Here is a 19,931-nt window from a genome sequence, read left to right as displayed (position 1 = left end):
GGCTAATTACTTTACAATATTGTAATAGTTTTTGCCATACATTGACATGAATCAGCCATGGGTTTACATGTGTTCCCCTTCCTGGACCCCTCACCCACCTCCCTCCCCATCCCATCCCTCTGGGTCATCCCATTGCCCCGGCCCTGAGGCAGCAACATGCAGAGGGATTCAAAGGAGGTGTAAACTAAGTAATATTTCTCACATGGTTTCCACCATAAAAACTTGCACCAGAAAAATCTGAATTTAAATGTTTCATCCGATAAGCTATGTACTCTCTTGCCATTTTTAATAGCCTGTTCTAATGATTTTCATTTAGAGATGCAAAAGGATGCTGTATTTTTAATGTTTAATCAATCTTCAAGAACTCTGTATGTTTGTAATCATGGGCCATATGAATGCTAGCAGAATAAGATATGTGTCCCAAAATGATTTAGTAAGACACACCATAACTGCTTTTCTCTGGTATCATAATCACATAATCATATTCTTTTTGGATAGCCTAGATGCTCTCAGCAGTGGGTGGAAAAAGGGAGGAAGAGGTAATATGAAATGAAGGAGTCGAACTAGAATGTTAAATGCTGTCTTGCAACACTTATCCAGATGATTCAAGTTCCCCATATGTATTGCTTCATTTTATGGGAAGATCCTTCATGGCAAATAGATGGAGAAACAATGGAAACGGTGAGAGAGTTTATTTTCTTGAGCTCCAAAATCACTGAAGAAGGTGACTGCAGCCATGAAATTAAAAGACACTTGCTCCTTGGAAGAAAAGTTATGACCAACCTAGACAACATATTAAAAAGCAGAGACATTACTTTGTCGACAAAGGTCCATCTAGTCAACTACGGTTTTTCCAGTAGTCATGTACAAATGTGTGTAAAGAAAGCTGAGCACCAAAGAACTGATGTTTTTGAACTGTGGTGTTGGAGAAGACTCTTAAGAGTCCCTTGGCCTGCAAGGAGATCAAACCAATCAATCCTAAAGGAAATCAGTCCTGAATATTCATGGAAAGGACTGATGCTGAAGCTCCAATACTTTGGCCACCTGATGCAAAGAAATGACTCACCAGAAAAGACCCTGATGCTGGGGAAAATTGAAGGCAGGAGGAGAAAGGGATGACAGAAGATGAGATGGTTGGATGGCATTACCAACTCAATGGACATGCGTTTGAGTAGGCTCCGGGAGTTGGTGATGGACAGAGAAGCCTGGCATGCTGCAGTCCATGGGGTCACAAAGGGTCAGATACAACTGAGTGATTGAACTGAACTAAACTTTAGTGCAGGAGCAGAGAAGTGACATACGACAGGGTTGAGGTCCAACTACACATGTGCATGAAACAAGTCACACTTCAAAAACCTACTAGTTTTCAGTGCAAAATGTTGTTTCAAGTAAGTTTTGATAAAATCTTAGATGAAGGCTTGCATACATTTGCAAATAAATGCACAGACAAAAGTAACAAATGACATGACTATCTTTTAAGCACACAAATGTAACTTGTATGCACTTATTCAAACTCTCATAGACGAATCATGACCGATGAAAAATGCCAACAAGGAAAAGAAAACACAAGGGCATATAGCATTGTATTATTTCTTGGTCTAATTTTATGTGTATCATCACTTATTTAAAATGAAACCCTCTGAGGAAGGATCATCAGTTTAATCTTGAGCTGCTGTATAATCTTATAAGACCTGCCCCCTCTGCCCCCTCTTCTAGCAGCATCTCCAAGAGGCTGAGTGGACTAAGGAGAGGCAGGCTTTGTGCTTCCTTCTCCTTACACTTCAAACAAGCATCATATTCAAATGAACAAAATGTGAAATGAATCTTTAAAAATAAAGGATTGAGCTATGAGGGATCAGGCAGAAGGCAGGAAAATTCCACCAGCCAGTGCTGGGGGCAATGGGAACATTAGGAGACAATCTGGGTATTATATCATCAGTAGACAATGCCTTCATCCCAACTCCTGTGATTCACTGCTGAGAGCTGGTCCCTTCAGGATACTGGCTCTAATATGTCTTATGATAGGATGACTCTGCCTTATGCTTCACCAAGAAAATGATCATATTTTGCAAAATAAGAAGACTAGCAGAAACCTTACCCTCCTCTTCATTGCATATACTTATTCGCAACCGCAAAAAGCCACAGTCTTCCTGCCTCACCAGCTGCAACTTGGGGCACATTTATACCCAAAAGTGTCACAACTATTTCAAACAAATATGATACACTGAACCTCATTAGTATATTAAGTTCAAGATTTGGGTTCAGATCTGTTTGCTTGCTGTGTTACTTAGAATAAATTATTTAATCTCTCTAGGTTTCTGTTCCCTATCTGTAAAATGAGGCGAAAACTGACCTTAGAAGGCTGTCATAAAGAATCAAAGAAGGCAACTTGTAAAGTACTGACTGTAATCCCTGGCACCTAACAGGCTCGTGATAAATGGAGTGATTACTGATGTTCAAAAATGTGAAATTTCAAGTTTTCTGAGAATTTTAGGGTCTTGTCTTTGAGTTAGAGACAACCAGACTATCTGCACAAGCTTTTTAAAATCAAAAGCTCAGAAAGTAGACAATTTCATCCCATCCCCAGATTCTAGTTCTAATAGTTGAAGATAAAATATTCTATTTTTTGACAATAAAATACTCATTTCTAAATGTGTTCTGTCAAACTGTGGAGTCCTGTTCAGGACTCTGAACCTTTCCGAGTCTTCCTGCCCTGCCTGGAAACACAAAGGCTAATTATCCTCACCCTCTACTGAAGAGAACTGTAGTAAACACACAAAGCAGTAATGAACGTGAAGCATTTTATAATCCTGAAGAGCAATATAGCACAGGCTGTATAGCACAGGCTATACCAATAAAGCCGTGGATGAGTATCTGCTACTCCAATGTTTGAATGCCCTTGTTCAAAGCTCCACTCTGCTACAGGACAGCAGCGTGGCAGGCACAGTAATGAAACTCTCTAAACCATCATTTACTCATGAGCCTGATAAAGTAACTGCTTCACAAAGTCCTTGAGAGAATCAAAAGAATATGAACAAAAGCATTTAACACATAGTCTGGCATATAATAAGTGTTCAATAAATCTTAGCTACTAAAATTGCTTTTAAAGATTATTATGTATTCATGGACCTTTTTCAGTTACAAAAAATTTAGTTCCCTTTCAATTTTGCAATTAGAAATTTCTTATTTTATTGCTTTAGTGTCAGAAAATATTAACTAATTATTACCAACTTTGATACCCACTAAAAAGTTTCAAAATATCCTTTAAATGTCTTTATCTACATTCTTAAAATGCTGTGGCTTGTGATACTTTTCAAAAAAGGCTCATATCCATGATTCTTAATGGGCTTAGTGAAATTTCCTACGTGAATGTTCATGGAGATATGTGATTATACTTATAAAGATTTTAGTGGTCACAGAAATAGTAATAATCGTTTTCCTCAATTCTCAAGTATTACAAAGAAGTACTAGTTCATATCACAGTTTAATACCAATTAATAAAAAGGAGTTTTAAAATATTCAGTGTCTCATTAAGAAAAACTAGCTTTCCGTGTGGTTGTTCTTCAAGACCATTATTCCAAATTAGTAATGGGAAGCAAGTTTCAATAGCAGGGCCGGGCCTTTGTCCTCCTAGCGGCCACACAGAGAATAGCAACATGTAAAGAAACGTCTTTGAGAACAATGCCACTAAGTCGCTTCAGTCGTGCCCGACGCTGTGCGACCCAATAGATGGCAGCCCACCAGGCTCCGCTGTCCCTGGGATTCTCCAGGCAAGAACACTGGAGTGGATTGCCATTTCCTTCTCCAATGCATGAAAGTGAAAAGCGAAAGTAAAGTCGCTCAGTCGTGTCCGACTCTTCGCGACCCCATGGACTGCAGCCTACCAGGCTCCTCCGTCCATGGGATTTTCCAGGCAAGAGTACTGGCGTGGATTGCCATTGCCTTCTCCAATGACGGGAGTAAAAAACTATTTCAACACTTTCAATTTATAGATAAACAAACCAAGGCCAAGAGACAAGAGATTGGTCAAGACTACAAAATTTTTCAGTAAACTACCTACATGTGAAAATATTTTGTGATATTTTGAGTATTATGATGTCTGGAAAACTAATACTCAAAATGGACTTAACTAAGGTTCTTTTAAAATTCTTCTTATCAATTGATACCCAGAAGCTTTTTTCCAGTTTTCTTTTTCCTTCGAAGAGAGATAATAAGTAAAGTTTCCCAGGGGCAAAGAGAGGACCTCAGCTGTGACTGAGAATTCTGCCTGCGTCCTCTATGAAGGATTCCTTTTTGAGGAATAAAGACTGCCCCCTGAGGGTTCAGAAGTGCACAAAGATAGCGGACCTCAAAAAAAAAAAAAAAAAAAAAAACAGCAAAAGTCAATGCATCTTTACAGATGGCCAAGGGCCCACAATGCATAAAAAACAAAGGTCAGGAAATAAGTTAAAAACTGATTTTTCTCAACTTTGGGGTACCTCTAAGTAGGAAAAGAGTAGAAGTAGGCATAGGTTAAGTACATACAAAGCAAAGAATAAAACAGAATTTTCTTGATTTAAGAGGTAAATTACTTTATCAGTTTATTGATAAGCTTTCTGCTGGCCCTAAAATTTAACAAAAGCACTTAAGGTTTTGTTGGAACATAAATGCAGTAGAGAGCTGAAACCATTACTCAGATATCTTAAGGCAAGTAATAAAAGAGATAGTAATGGAACAACCAAAGCATGTTTATTTTAAAATCAGAAATTTCATACCATGGCAAGTTTTGATTTTCACATCACTGCATATAGATTCCACAGTAAACTCTATGAATCTGTAAGTCCCCATCTAGCAATTAAGAGAATAGAACTCACTTCAAAGTGTATGTTTCAACCTCAGCCTTGACTAATACTAACTGTGTGACTTTGAACAAATTATTTTACCTCCCATTCTTCAGCTTCCCCACCTGTGAACAAGAATGATAGTAACATCTAGTATGAGCCATCATATGGACTATATGTGATAATATATATATAAAGAACAAGCAAATGACATACCATATACATGCAATAAATGTTAGCTATTACTCTTATCAAAATATTGCATGTATCCATTTTCTATACTGCAAGGCTGAAGATAAAAGAATAGTAAATGAAAGCAGTTTCATATTAGTGTATAGTAGATAAACAATGTTGTGTTAGTTTCAAGTGTACAAAATGGGAGGCATGGATAGACCAGTCTTGGTCTCAATTGAGATATGTGACTTTGGACAAAGCACTTAACCTGTATTATCTTTGTTTTCTCATCTAAAAATTAAGAGTCTCAAAATTCAAGAATCTCAAGTTTGATAAAGATGTTAAAGATCATTCAATCCCAAAATTGATGAGCTCGTTTATAACAAGTGTTGGTCGTGTCTGGGAATGAATGCCTTCAGGAATGGGACCCGTTGCTATGCTGAAGCTGTACCTTTCATCTTGAACAGAACTACGAGTTTGAAAATTCTTCCATATGTTGAGCTGAAATCTACCATCTGCATGTCATCAAAGATCAAAGATGCCAATGGTAGTAAGTTGCACAATTATTTTATGTCATTAAGAAAGAGACATTGCCAATTATACCATGACACGATCATTTCTCATCATGTCAATTGTGAGAGGCATCATAATTTCAGAGATATTAAAATGGGAAAATATGGGTGTCTTAGAATTAACAAAATGCAGTAACTTCCAGGGGTTTCTCCAATTGATACTACCTGAAGCTTCTATCACATTAAAAGCCATTCTAATTTTATTCCATATGACAGTTCATCAAGTATTTGAAAGTGTGACTCATGGCCAGTTTGAACCTTCTCTTTTCCAGTCTTATCACTATTAGTTCATAAACATGATCTTAAGTCTACGAATCATCTAAAGGTTCTGTCTACCAAATCAATTCTAGTCCATCTAGATTTCTATTTATTTACATGTAAGCACCAAGCATTTTTCTTTTCAAGCACCAGAAGCTAAAATGATGATTGAAACAAATGCTCTACCTTCAGTAATTCAATGGATATACAGTCTAGCAGATGAACAAGAATATGTAAACAAGAGCTCTAGCTAAAATACTATAGGTATTTTACAATGTACAGTGAAAACACAGGAGGGGGCAAAAAAGAAAAAGGCATTTAAGTGTGATACCTGAAAAAGAACAGAATATTCTAGGTGAGGTCTGGTCTATTCTAAAGATAACACTTAAACCTATACAAAGGATAATCTTTGTGTAATTGTTTTTGTTTCCTCTTCTTTTGACAAAACTTGTGAAATTTTAACATTCTCTCTCTATATATATGTATATATTGTCTCCCAATATTTTTGAACATGCATTATTATATTATCTTTCCCACTCCAGCCCGACATTATTCCCACCAAGTGCTTCTATAATTGGGAGAGGGATTAGTGAGAGGAATTTTTCCCTCTGGATATAAGTGTAGGGCTTCCCAGGTGGCGCTAGTAGTAAAGAACCCACTTGCAAATGCAGGAGAAATAAGAGAAGTAGGCTTGATCCCTGGGTCAGGAAGATCTCCTGAAAGAAGGCATGGCAACCCACTCCAGTATTCTTACCTGGAGAATCCCATGGACAGAGGAGCCTGGCAGACTATGGTCCATAACATCATAAAGAGTTGGACACAACTAAGCAACTTGGCATGAGTGTGCACACTGGACGCAAGTGTAGGATTTTCTTTATTCTGGTCTACACTAGTTATTTAAGAGAATACACTGACACTGTGCATATCCTCCTACTAGGCTGTTTCTTCTAAACCAGGACATGCTCCTTCACTGACATAGTACAGTCTACCAAACGAGTTGTAGGTTATCTCACCAGACAAATTTAGATTCTACCACTACACAGTGAATAAAATATAATTCATCAAATTTGAAGTCCACTCTACCAACCTGGAAATGCCCTGAGTATTCAAATGTCCAGTGTAGGTCAGTAACATTTTGCTGCTGTGCATTTATCTAATTTGGAAATCTCCTGGCTATTGCAATCTACCTATAGTGATGAGTCAAATGATCAAGAGGGAAATGTCTTAATGCACCCTGGGATCCAACCCATTTTAAATACAGGATTGGAAACTATCCCAGGATAAGAAAACCTGGATAAGCACATGAAGTTTGTGTGAATTTATTTTAGCTTGTATTGAGATGTCTATGGCTTTCACAAAAGAGGAATTCCATTGAGGTTTGCTGTCTCCTTTGTTTCAGTTCAATAATACCCAGAGTAGTTAAAACTTTTTCCCCTCCTTAAACACTGATGTGTGTGTGCATGCATGGGTGTATATGCAAGTGAGCACACACAGGGCAAAGATAGGAAATAGCCCTTATTCCTCACTGAAATCTGTTCACTTGTGCACATCATGATAACTAAGTAATAAACATTGTAACATGTAGACTTTTTTCTGGTCGACATTGTAGATTTTTTCTGGTAACAACACATTTGAGGCAAACTTTAGAGGGAAGATTTGGATGAAGCAAAACTACCCATGCCAAGATTCTTAATTAGGCACGTGGTTTTAAAAGTGAACTTTTTTCTCCTAATCAAGAATAACTGTTGATGATCATGAAAATGTTTTTATCAGGTAATCACTGCATACAGATGCACATTACTGAAAAGAAAGTCAGAAAACATGTAATTATTTATTTATATGCATCCCCACTATAAGGATAATATCACTTCTTAATCATCTGAAGAGAGATTTAGTGGAAGTTGAAAAATCCCTCATCAAAATTAATATCCCTAATAATAGTCTATGAAGGAGTATTTTTAAAAAATTGAAACTTTGCAAGCTATAAAAGGAGAGAAGTACAAGTTATTTTGACTGAAGCATATAAAATAATGAAGTAGTCTAAAAATTAATGAGATACTTCAGCTGCAGCAAATTACTAAACAAAACAAGAGAATGTGTAGAATGGGACACTTTTGGGAATGTATTCCCAATTCACAAGAGCATTCCCTTGCCACTGCCCTTCATTTGGGTCCTGAGGGTAAAAGAATACAGAAGACATAACAGATGTGAGTTCGATCCCTGGGTTGGGAAGATCCTCTGGAGAAGGAAATGGCAACCCATTCCGGTATTCTTGCCTGGGAAATCCCATGGATGGAGGAGCCTGGCAGGCTACAGTCCATGGGACCACGAAGAATCAGACATGACTGAGTGACTGAGCACACAACACATGAAAGGGCTGAGTAGGTGACCCTGCTGCCTCCCTCTGCCCCAGCCCCAGCCCATGCAAACTAGTCCAGCGAACACTAGACCAATCAGAACTGCTTTCCAAGAGATTGGAAATGAAGCAGAAAGAGAAACATTCCTTCCAACAGGTAAGCTCTGGTCCAGTCAGTGGTACTGCTCTGAAGGTCTGACTGAATAACAGAGAAGGCCAGTGTGAAGGGAGACATAACAGAAGCATAAGCACAGTGGGGACAGGAAAACAGTGCTCTAAGCCGGGTACTGGAGGCTTCTCAGTACCTGTTTGCAAGTCTCTCCAGAAGCCCTGCAGAATTCCACTCTTGAGTTTCAAGAGAAGACTCTACATGATGATAGCAAAGACCCTCTTATCTGTTTAACTATCTCTAATTAGCTTCTGTTACTTGCCAACATGTTTTGGTGTGCCAGAGAGTGAACTAGAAATAGTACTAATATGACACTGGGTAATCGTTTAACCTTAGTAACTCTCAGTTTTTTATCTCTGAAATGAAAATGAAATAATTCTGGATATTTACATACCAGATAATCATTTGACTTAAACAACTCTCAGTTTTTTATCACAAAAATGAGAATGAAATAATTATGGATATTTAATTGAAAACAATGATTGTAGTAAATAATGCTAGAAATCCTTAAATATCACACAAAAATCTTTTTAGTATTAAAAAGTGCTGTCTTTTATGCAATGTTGCCACTTGAACTATCCCAAAGCAAATTGATTGCTTATCCATTCTTAATAACAAGAGTTGCTTTAGTCACCTTTGATATGTAGTTTAGCGGGGTTGGGAGAGTAGTATATTTCAAACAATTAAAGATTTCCTTTGTGAGATATAAACTTGTTCAACAGGGAGAACATTAACTTCACTATAACCCCACTTTTACCATAAAAATCAGTTATTCTGCCTATCTTTCTGCAAAAGGCTGTCTTAAAATGTGGCTTATTTTTAATGGTACAAATATACATATATGTATGTATATACACAGACACACACACACACACACATAGCCACAGTTTTACCAGTAGTATTTCTGACTCTTCTGCTTTACAGTTTTCATTGCCTTGGACATGTTATTTAACCCCTGCAATGCCATCGTCAATCTGCTTCCTTTGTCCTAATGGGGAAAAAATCAGACCACTTGTTGAAAGAAGAATTCAATAAAATGATCTGTGAAAGTACTCTATAAGCGATAAAGGACTGTAAAAACATAAGGAGCTAGTATTTCCAATTAAATGTATAGAATTCATAATCTGAGGAATGGAAGCAGCTTTCTTCTCGCCTATCCTTTCTCTACAAGATTCTGAATAGCTGCATGAAGAGAAAATGTTCAGCCTCGTTTTTGTTAAGTTGGTGGCAATTCTCCATTAAAGGAAGATCTTTTCAAGAAAGAAATTCAAAGTCTTTCCATCTTCCATGTGTGGAACATCTGTGCTAAAACCATTCCATGCACACTTCTTTGAAGCACTGACTGCCTAGAGGAAATACTTTGATTTTGGCTTTATTTAAATGCTTGAACTTCTATTGGAGAAACAAAGATTTTCTAGTAAGAGCTCAGTTGGGAAGGAGACCAACCTCCAACCAGTTTAACCACTCAGATGCCAGAGTAGCCTGGATCTTTTTAGCACACCATGCAGTGGAAATCTCCCCACAACTTAAAGCATACACAGACAGCTGGTTTGGGATGCTACTGACCCCGGGTGCAATCACTGTGGTAATTAGATTTAATTTTCCTAATCCAGCAGTGCCTGGCTCCATCATGTCTATATCTTTTATGTAGAAAATCATTACTCTCACTTAATAATACTTCAACATGCTTAAGATTTTGCAGCTTAGTTCCCTAATATTAGAAATTACTTTTTGGTTACTATAAGTATAGCTATGCAAACTGCTATGTGTACCTAAGAGTTCTATTTGGAGGTTACCCTACTTCAGGAACTTTCATGAAAGATCACAAATGGGAGGCAGACCTGAATATCATTACACACTCTTCTGCAAGTCTTTTGTGTCCTTGTATTAACTCATTTAGAAAGATGGAATCAGCCGTAAGTCAATGGTAAGCCTGAAGGGTTTGGGTTCGACAGTTTCTGCAAGCCCAAGGAAGCATAGCTTCATTTTACATCATCTTGGGGTTACTCACTCCAAAAGAGTGACAGAGATCATAGGACTATGTGAAAACCTGTCTTCCTAGAAGAAAAGGAAAGACGCATCTGAATCCATGTCTGCTTGCGTCTGGAGAACGCCTGTTTATGTTGTGAAGAAAAGCCGTCAGTACTGTTATCTCAGGAGACCGGGTTTGCTTTATGTGTGTGCATGTTATGCGTGCTATAACACAAAGCTGGCCAACTGATAGCGCAACGAGGTACCATGTCCCTGGGAATTGTAATTGCTTGGTCGGTTAAAAAAAAAAAAAAGAATATCCAACCGTTACAGATGATAGCACAAGGTGCATTTTGATAGTATAAAGGAGGGAACAGACGAAGTCACGCAACTTCTGAATATGTCTTAACCCCCCAAAAAAATAAGAAAGGAAGAGAAAGGAAAGCCTGGAGCGGAGGGAGTGTTACAGGGAGCGAATTGCTCAGGACTTCAAACACAGGGAGTCATTCTGTCAAGGGGAGGGGGCGGGCGGGGGCAGGCACTGGGCCTCTCTAACAAAGTCCTCCTCTCTTTGCTCCCTCCCACTTCATTCACTTGCAAATCAGTGTGTGCCCACAAGAGCCAGCTCTCTCGAGCCCGTAACCTTCCCATCCCGAGCTGCAGTTTCAGCCGCGGCAGGGAGAACGGCTGAGCGGGCAACCGCGGAGGCGGCGGCCGAGGCAGGAGCAGCCTGGGCGGGTCGCAGGGTCTCCCCGGGAGCCGGAAGGCGAGCAGAGGTGGGTTCGGTCTCAGTTGGTGATGGTGCGTGCCTTTTCTTGTTTTAATTCTGTAGCGCTGATGGAAGCCAATCAGAGAGAGAGCACTCTTCGCCCGGTGGGTGCCGCACGCTGTAGTTGGGAGGGATGTTCAGCCTGCGAGCCCGGGTCGGGGTGGGAGCGCGGTTCCGGCTGCGCGGGCGGCGCTAGTGCCGCTGCCCAGAACAGGCGCCGGTTCCCGGGGAGCTTCGGCGCCGCTCCTCCGCCTTCTGGTAAGACCGCGGAGGGGTTGGTGGGGGCATATGTGACGGGGCCGCCGGGAAGAACCCGTTGCCTTTCTCTCCGCCGGCAGAGGCTGCCAAGGGATCTCCGGCATTTGCAAAGTTGGCTGGTCAATTACCAAGGGCGCTGGTGCGTGCAGGACCCGCGGAGCGGTTTGGGTCTTGATTTATTTCCACCTGCCCACATCACAGGGTCTGTGCAGGGACTGCTTTGGCCGGGTTACATTTCTTGGCTTGGGAGCCAAAGCAGAAAATTGGGTAGCTTGAAAACTCTCGAATGCTCCCAGTAAGGAAAACTTAGGCTAAAGAGATGATTTGTCTCAGAGAAGAAGATTAAAAAAAAAAAAAAAAAACTTAGCTTGCACGCTGGGGACAACGCATGCCGGCTCACATAGGGCAGAAATGCTTAGGTTGCAAGGAAAGTCCAACACTGGACTCCGAAAATGGAGCACACTGTCCAGGGAAAAGTCATGTGGAAGACGGAGCTCGCTTGTGCTCTTCCAAGGCTGGCCAGGCACAAATCTGGGGGAAAACGCCTCCCCCGGACTGGCTGGAGAACAAACCAAGTGCGCCTGGTTTTCCGTGTCCGATGCAGGAAAAGTGACGCCCCCGGTGAGATATTCTGGAATTTAGTAACAGGGAATCTGGCTATGTTGTGTATTGCAGAGCTGGGATTACTTCTGTAGTTATTCTTATGCCAAGAGTTATCGGAGATCTCGGAGATGGGAGATGCTGGAGAGGTCAGCGTGGTGCTGAGAAGTGTTGTCACTGCTGCAATAAAATCCATATTTTATGGGGAGTTATATGCAGGTCCTTGTTAGTGCCAGGGGCTGTTCACCTGAGTTAACTACAGAGAACATCCAAGTACCAAGAAGTTTAATCATCTGGAATAGCCATACATTTCTCTCCCCCGTCTCGTGTTGGTTTTTTTTTTTTTTTTGTAAAGACATTTTAATTATGATATTCACACTATGGAGGTGTACCACCCCATGTCTCAGCCAATCTTCATTTTCACTTCCTGAAGCACATAATGTAGGAAAGAGAGGATTTTTCCTGCAAAAAAAAAAAAAATGTTGCTGCTGGAGTGGGCGATGTGTACATGTCTGGCTGCTCTGGAGGGGCGCACATGCGAAATATGCGTTCTCTGAGTGGTTATAATCCAAGGGGTGCAAAATCCCCCCTATATGGGAAAAGGAACACAGGGATATACCTTGTTAATGCACAACTCTTCTAAGAATGAAGAACAAATAAGCTTATATAAACGGTGAGCAGAGATTACTTATTTCCTTTCTTTTCTTGCTGATGCCTGTACCTGAAAAGGAAAAGCTTTAGTATTCTACTTTAGGAGAAAAAAAAAAATCTCTTCCAGTTTGGCTTCAGCATCATCCTTTGTGTTTCAGTACTTGCATAGCTTTGTGCTGGCTATTTTTTTAGAGCCAGAAAACAAGTTGTGTGAAGAAAGAGGATATAATCAAGCAGATGTCTTCATTATGTCATAGGAGGAGGGCAAAGTTTATGCCAGAGGCCAGATTTTCAATGCAGAGCTCAGAAACTTAAAAGAAATCCAAAAATTTACTGGAAAATGCAATCATGCAGGATTGTATCTCGCCCCGTTTTGCTCTTTAGTGTGTTTTAATTAACAAGGTATTGGGAAGAAATAAAAGGCAGATCTTTTTCTACCTGTTTTGATGGTTCATGGCATACTTCAGAAGCAGAGGAAGTAACCAATATTTTCAGAAAAACATGAGAAGCAGCAGTACATTTCTAAAGGAAAACAGCAATGGTTTAGTTCTACTGTACTTGTCTACAATTATCTTTTGCTACCTTTGTAAGTGACAGACTAGTGTCTCTGTAGGGACTTTTAGTCCCTTTACTATCTAGCTTTTACATCAATTGATTGCAATTACATTTCTTAATGCTAACTCTGCAAAGATAATATATAGAAACACAATCATTTTCTACTAAGTTGACTACTATCAGAAAATGTGTATATTACCTCCTCCACCCACCACTTCCATCAGCTTTGCAAGTAAAAACTTACTGAAGCACTCTTCATTTTAGAGCAAAAATCTCTCTTGCAAAATATTGTTCTGAGATACTTGAAAACAGCTAATATCAATAGAAAGCACAACTATAGCTCCAGGACATCAAATGACACTTCCTTTTTCCAAATGTATCAATAACTTGGAACAACAGGTTCTGAATATCTAGCCAAAGCTAATTGAGTGATTGTACCACATAAGGATAAAAAAAGAGAGATAAATATGACAAATAATCTGAATGAGACCATGTTTCTCCCTAGGGAAGTAAAATGTGCAGTCCCCTCTTCTGGCCCTTACTTGCTTTGCAGTCTGGAAAGCCAACTTACTGAGGCTGAATCCTTTGAACTATGGAAACTTTTTTTAGTTGGAAGGGACCTCTAGTGGGTCACACCATGCATTTCTCCCTGCAGTTCAGCTGCATCATGGATTTTGTTATCTAATATAATAAGCATATAACAGCTTTCCCTTCACAGACAAGACAGTATTTCCCAAGTCCTTTTATGACATTTATTCCAGGTCAAAACCATTACTGTCATTTGTGTAGTTCCTCTAGTTTCAGGAACCCAAGAGTATTTGCACAGTTTCTAGGTATCTAGACTTTTGATAACTTCTCTATGATTCCAAAAGAAAGCAATGGCCAATTAACAAAGAATTCACCACTATCACTCTAAAATTTTCCTTATTTCTCATCTTGCCAAGATAGTACTTCCTTCACTCAAATTTACCCAACAGTAATAATGGCATTACAGTTATGACTCAAAAAATTCCACATGAAGAAGCCCTACCATAGGGGTTCAAGCAAATATATGAAGCAATTGAAAAAAAGCAGAAAAAATGAGACAGAAAAAAGTTAACTAACCTTTCAGAGATCCATGAACATTGACAAGTTATACTGAACTACAGGTTTCTAATTTAAAGAAGCCCCCATTCAAATAAGCATATACTAAAAGTCTAAAAGATGTTTAGATGCATATCACTCTTATTCCAGGAGGTGTTTGTCTTTTTTTTCTCTCTCTCTCTCTTTGATGTATCACAACATATTTTAGGTAACCTAGTCCTTAAAAAAGACTCTGCCTGGAACTTACATAGTAAGATAAGTTCTGTGAATCAGCCTCTTCTGCTGACGGTCTGCAGGTTTCAACTTTCAATTTAAAAATCTGTTCTAAAGTTTGAAATGTGGTCCAAATGAGATAACATCCAGCAGAAGCCAGTTGCTTCTGCTGCTAGCTTAGTCAGGGCAGCCCATTCTTTGGGGTCGATTAGAATTAGGGTCTCGCTTATAAAAATAACAAGCAATGACTCAGTCTGAATTGCATTTTTTAATAGTGTTTCAGCCTAGCTAGTGTCTACTGAGCTTACCTTATTTGCTTCACAAAAAGGTGAAAATGTAGATAATCAAACCTTCTCTGGTTTAAATTTTTTTCTGAATAATGATTCTAAATACAAAGACTCAAGAACATCATGTTAATAGGGGAAATTGCTGAAAGAAGAAAATCAAAATTCACACAACACAGAGCACCCAGTTGTGACACTGTTCCAATGATATTAGAGAAAAAATAAATGTACAGTTTGGGTTGATTTTTTTTCTTCTTTTTTTTTTCCTTTTCATTTTTTCTCTCTACTAGGATTTTTGTTTTATTTTGAACACAGATGAGAGTTTAAGGCACTTTCCTAGATCTAAACAATATTTTTGAGTTTTCCTCTTATGAAGATTAAACTGGCCTACATTTTTAAAGTTTCTATTCCTAAGAAACGCTCCCTTTCTCAAAGTAATCAGACGAGAAAATTCAGGTTTTCCCTAATTAAGGTTTACAGCCGAAAGTGTACAGTCTTTGTAAACCCATCACCCACAAGTAGGGAGATAAGGCAAGAAAAGTATACATAACCCTTGAAAAAAGTGGTACACCTTCATATACTACAGATGTAAAGGGAGTAAGGTTCTTTTAAGCCTAAGTGATTGGGTCAGAAGGGTCAAGATACAGCCAATATTCTAGCTGGTCAAGACTGAACTATCCAGGAAATTTTAACTCTTCCAACAATGAAAACTAACTGAAGAATGAATGCTGTGAGCACAGATGCATAAATGCAGAGTGGACACATATGCAGAAGGTTGTGTGTCCCCCATCCCCACAGATTATTAGAGATTATTTTACCTTGTTTCATCTATTTAATATCATTACACTAACACTGTTGGGTGCTCATTTCCTCTATAAATCAGATCACCTTGGCTGAGATTTATAAGAGGAAAAGTTTAATTAAAGCCAGAATGTTACTATTAAATTTGATGTGCAGTATAAATGGGCAGCATGGGTCCAAAGCTTTTCCCACCATATTCAGTGCTATCTTGTGAAAGAGAACAACTTAGAAGTTAAAGAATACAAAGCTAGCCAATACAGGGTATAATTTATCTTCATATTTCATCAATTAAAAGAGCACTGTGTTTTTCCTCTTTCTGTAATTCCCTAATTTGGTAGATATGCCCAAAAGATGTTCAGGAGACCTAGTAAGTTATAGGAATGGAAAACAGCAAGCAAAAATTAAGTTGAGGTGGTGTCCCAAGTGACTACAATGAAAAGAGATGGGAGGTGAATTTTTACATAAGACGAAAATGTAAGAATAGAAACAGAATTAAAGTCACCATTTTTATACAGGGTGCACTTTCCACTTTATAAATACTGCTATTATTAAATACAACTTTATAAACATGATTACATCATTAACATGTTTATAATCACTATGTTTCTCTAACATGGAATGTAAATTTGAAAGTTATCCTTTAAAACAAATCACCATCTAAAGGAAATGATTCTGCATGGATCATAAAATAAGCAGAGGAGTACACTTTCAAAAAGTGGTCTGAAATCACAGCAGAATCAAAGGAAGGTTTTCTTAATGCTTTGAAGAATATTGACTCTTTTCTATTATCTTTATTGTTCTTCAAGATAAATAGATATACTATGTGTCCTTCTGACAACCTAAAGTATAAAAAAGTGATAAAGACCAAATATAAGTCATTCATTTGGATTCTATATGTTGTATCCTCTTTATTTAGCCCCTTTTTAGGTTTGACTTTCCAGGAAATTTCTGTTTGAGCCAAGCATTTAATGAATGTGCTGTTAACAAACACTTGTGGTATCTTAGAAGCAAAAGTGTGACTCTCTGAAAAATACAGAGCAGCAGAGGGCATGGGAATGATTTGATTATTTTGACCAGAATAATTAAAATACCTGATGACCAGAGAGATGAAGTGACTTGCCCATGGATCAACTGAATTCATTTTGTTCATTATCTCTATCTATCTCTTCTGTAACCTGAGTTCTAGTTGTGGAATATTATAACTTTTTATCATCTCCACTCAATTCTGCCATTAAAAATTAAAAGAGAAATTTAAATCTATAATATCATTATTTATAAATATGCTATAAAGGAGAAGGCCTGGAAACTTATGGAGAAAATAAGGATTTATAACTCTTTAGGAATTTTATGTGTTTGTACACTTTTGTAAAGCTCCTATTGCAAAGAAGAATTAAAATTTTCCTTCAAAATTCTGATTACTTGGGAGACTGATAAAATGTAGGATTTTATTTTTTATGATTTGATGGTAGTCTTGAGTATCAGTTATTTGGCAGGCTATCCAAAGTCACATGTGCATCTTTGCAAAAAAAAAAAGTTTATTGGTCAGTGATCAGATATGAAACATGATGACAACCTATTTATTGTGTTTTTTATAACTCTCCATTTATTCAATTTCAGGACTGAGACAGTGACCTTCCCACTTCTTTGGAGTTAAAATGTCAATTTTTGCATGAAAGTATATGGATAAATTATGTTGTTTTTTCCCCTGACAAAATCAAAATCTTCAAGCAACCCAACGTCAACCCTCCCCTATTTAAAAAAATAACTGTTAATGTTCCATGAAATCCAAAAGTCCAAGGACCACTGGGTTAGATAATGAATAACATAATGTTGAAAAATGACTGACTTAGTTTTCTTCCTTGTTTGGATGAATAGAAAGTAAAGGAGAATTACTGTTGGAATGATAAGCCAAATAGACAGCCCAAAAGATAAAAGTCATTCTATCAAAAGGTATTTTTGGATCCCTTATTTAAACTTTATAGAGATTAACAATAACATTTGGAATAACAATACAATCTTTGACTACATTAATAGGTCCTCCAAAATTATGCTTTGCCAAAGTCATGGCCAAAATGTGTCATTGGCAATGAATCCACCTATTTGATTACACAGTGAATTATTCAGTGTAAAATAAGAAGTTTTAAATTTATATCTAGTTTTTCTAAAAACCCAGCCAGCTCAATTTAACCATACCCATTATTAAAGGGGTATCTTTTTTTTTCTTAAAAATGAACTTTATATAACTGTGGATAAACACAAATTTCCTAAGGTATTGATTGATCTGTAGTTTAAGGTATGCATTCTTAGGTCAAAAAGCAGTTGCTTTCTAGATTTCAGTCATGAAAATGAGCTTATCACATTTTTAGCTGCAAAGCTTAAACCTCCTTTGAAGGATTAAAAAAGGGGAATTTTATTAATCAACTATCATCCATTTTATAAAATGTTTGGAACTGCTCAATTTCACACTCGACTAAAATATTTTAAGCTCTTCTTAGCAACAGGTTCTGATTTAACACTGATAAAAACTGTGTGGTTGGACTGAGTAATCACAATGAAAAATGATCAAATTCACAAAGATTGGTATAGTACTGCTGATCCTAATTTGTATCAAGTAGAGCTACTCTATCTCCCAGTAACTAACTACCTGCTAGTTAATTACTTATATACAAGTATGTAGTTGAGATTTTGTCAGTGTTTCATATGAAATAAATTCCGTGAGGGAGGCCTTGTGATAAATATCAGTGCCACAGTTTTACTCTCTTTCTGACTCATATCCCTTTTTATTAAGAAAGAGATGTTTGGGGCAGATCCTTATTAAAACAACAGAATGAAGGGGTCACTTACTGGTTAGTGTCATCAAGAGGAGGTGGTTCCAAACCTCCAGATCCAGCTCTGCAATAATTTTTGAATTCAAGGAAAGTATATTTACCTGCAGGTAAAGTGCCTTTGAAATAAGTGCAGGCACATCAAATACAGGTCTCATATTTTCAAACGTTGTCTCATGATACTTCCCTTCTTCAGTATGCTTTTCTCAGATGCCACATTTCAAGATATCTTTACAAATAGCACCATAGTTTTATTTTTCAACTTCCCCCCACCTTGAGTTTAAATGTGTGTTTACTTTATGTTCTAAAAAAACAATGTAATTAAGTTTAAGAGATGACCCAATACAGGGAAGAACACTACTAGATGTAGAGTGATCATGTGAAATGACTTTCTCACCAACTAGAATCCTAAATAGGACAGTTACTTTATTTAAAATATGAAGCTGAAAGCTACAAAAGAGTAAAATGCTCCCAAGTGATTTAGTTTAGTCTGATGTAATGAAAGATTTTTATACAGTGGACAGAGAGGGGAGAAATTGTTGAAATCTATGCTGGGTTAATTGTGCACCAAAGAACAAGAAGTTTGCTTTGCACTGTGGATATTCTGAACTTTAACAGAGCATATGTTTGCTTCCCAATTTCTCACTACATTAAAATAAATTTTTAAATGGCTTACTTTTTTTCTCCATATGAAAATCACAGCTGTTTAGAAAAACCAATCACGAAAACAAGAGCCAAACCTGCCCTGATTTGTAATTAAGAAATAGGCAATAATATCCATGATGTTATCAAGAAGGACTTTAAAGCAAGTGAAATTTGGGCTGCGTTTTAAACTAAGTAATCCAAAGAAGTAGCTACAAGGCTCCAACTGCTCAGGAGATACTGCACTTGTCAAATACTTTCCAATTTAGTTTTCACCTGATTGACAAGTTCTCCTAAAAACAATGCCAACACTTGGGAAATTTTCTTGATTCCCTGCACAGAGAAAGCCCACATGATACAAATACAAGATGCCTTGTGGAATGAACAAATACAGGCTGGGGAGAAAGGAGAAAATGGTTTTAAAATATCACTTCTTTCATCTCAAGATCACAGTTTTAAGATGAAGGCATCACTAGCAACTGTAAGCATATAGTGAAGGCTCAATAAATGCTTACTGTGAAATTCTTCTCATACAAACTGCAAAAGATTCTCTTAAATAAATACTTCTCCAATTTATTTCCTTTTCAAGTTTATTCACACCAATGAAAAAATTCAAGTTTTCTATCCCATGCTATAGTGTTTAATAATTTTGACTCCTTTAAAAGAAGCCAATTTCAAAGGAAACCCTATCAATGGTGTCCTCAGAGCTAAAGAGACTAAGAATGTAAACAGAGCTGCCCAGCTTTCAAAATTGGCCACCAGACCTCTTCTTCCTCCAGGCAGATTTTTATTAAACTTGGTATTAAACAATGTTGCCTGGAGCCTGATTAACAATTTATGCCCTCCTAAGCAGATTAGCAGAAGTCTGTCATTTTGATTTTTTAATTCTTGTGTTTGGAAACAGGATGCACCTCTGAGTTTACACTTTCA

The 19,931-nt window shown here is 37.8% G+C and overlaps 2 protein-coding genes across 11 annotated transcripts in view; one reads left to right on the top strand and one right to left on the bottom strand.

The window, feature by feature from the left end:
* The window catches only part of LOC145518862 (uncharacterized), a 1,117,244-nt gene that overhangs the window by 1,089,732 nt on the left and 7,581 nt on the right, over positions 1 to 19,931 (bottom strand). For 5 of the 9 annotated variants that reach the window (XR_014063353.1, XR_014063357.1, XR_014063350.1 and 2 more), the window contains exon 2: positions 9,243 to 9,337. The exons of the other annotated variants lie outside the window; for them this stretch is intronic. The gene's annotated coding sequence lies outside the window, so the exon portion shown is untranslated. The remainder of the gene's footprint in view (positions 1 to 9,242; positions 9,338 to 19,931) is intronic. 9 annotated transcript variants of the gene reach the window in all.
* CDH6 (cadherin 6) overlaps positions 10,910 to 19,931 on the top strand; it is a 137,094-nt gene continuing 128,072 nt past the window's right edge. Inside the window, exon 1 of one of the 2 annotated variants that reach the window (XM_081523928.1) lies at positions 10,910 to 11,096. The gene's annotated coding sequence lies outside the window, so the exon portion shown is untranslated. Of the gene's footprint in view, positions 11,097 to 11,247; positions 11,348 to 19,931 lie in introns of those variants that run through there. The other variant, XM_081523930.1, reaches the window with a different exon arrangement.

Source organism: Giraffa tippelskirchi, chromosome 8 (assembly GCF_054371585.1).
Source record: "Giraffa tippelskirchi isolate mGirTip1 chromosome 8, T2T-mGirTip1v1.2.pri, whole genome shotgun sequence".
In the NCBI taxonomy this organism is placed as follows: Eukaryota; Metazoa; Chordata; class Mammalia; order Artiodactyla; family Giraffidae; genus Giraffa; species Giraffa tippelskirchi.
Note: the sequence above shows the minus strand (reverse complement) of the source record. Positions and strands in the feature narration are given on the sequence as shown.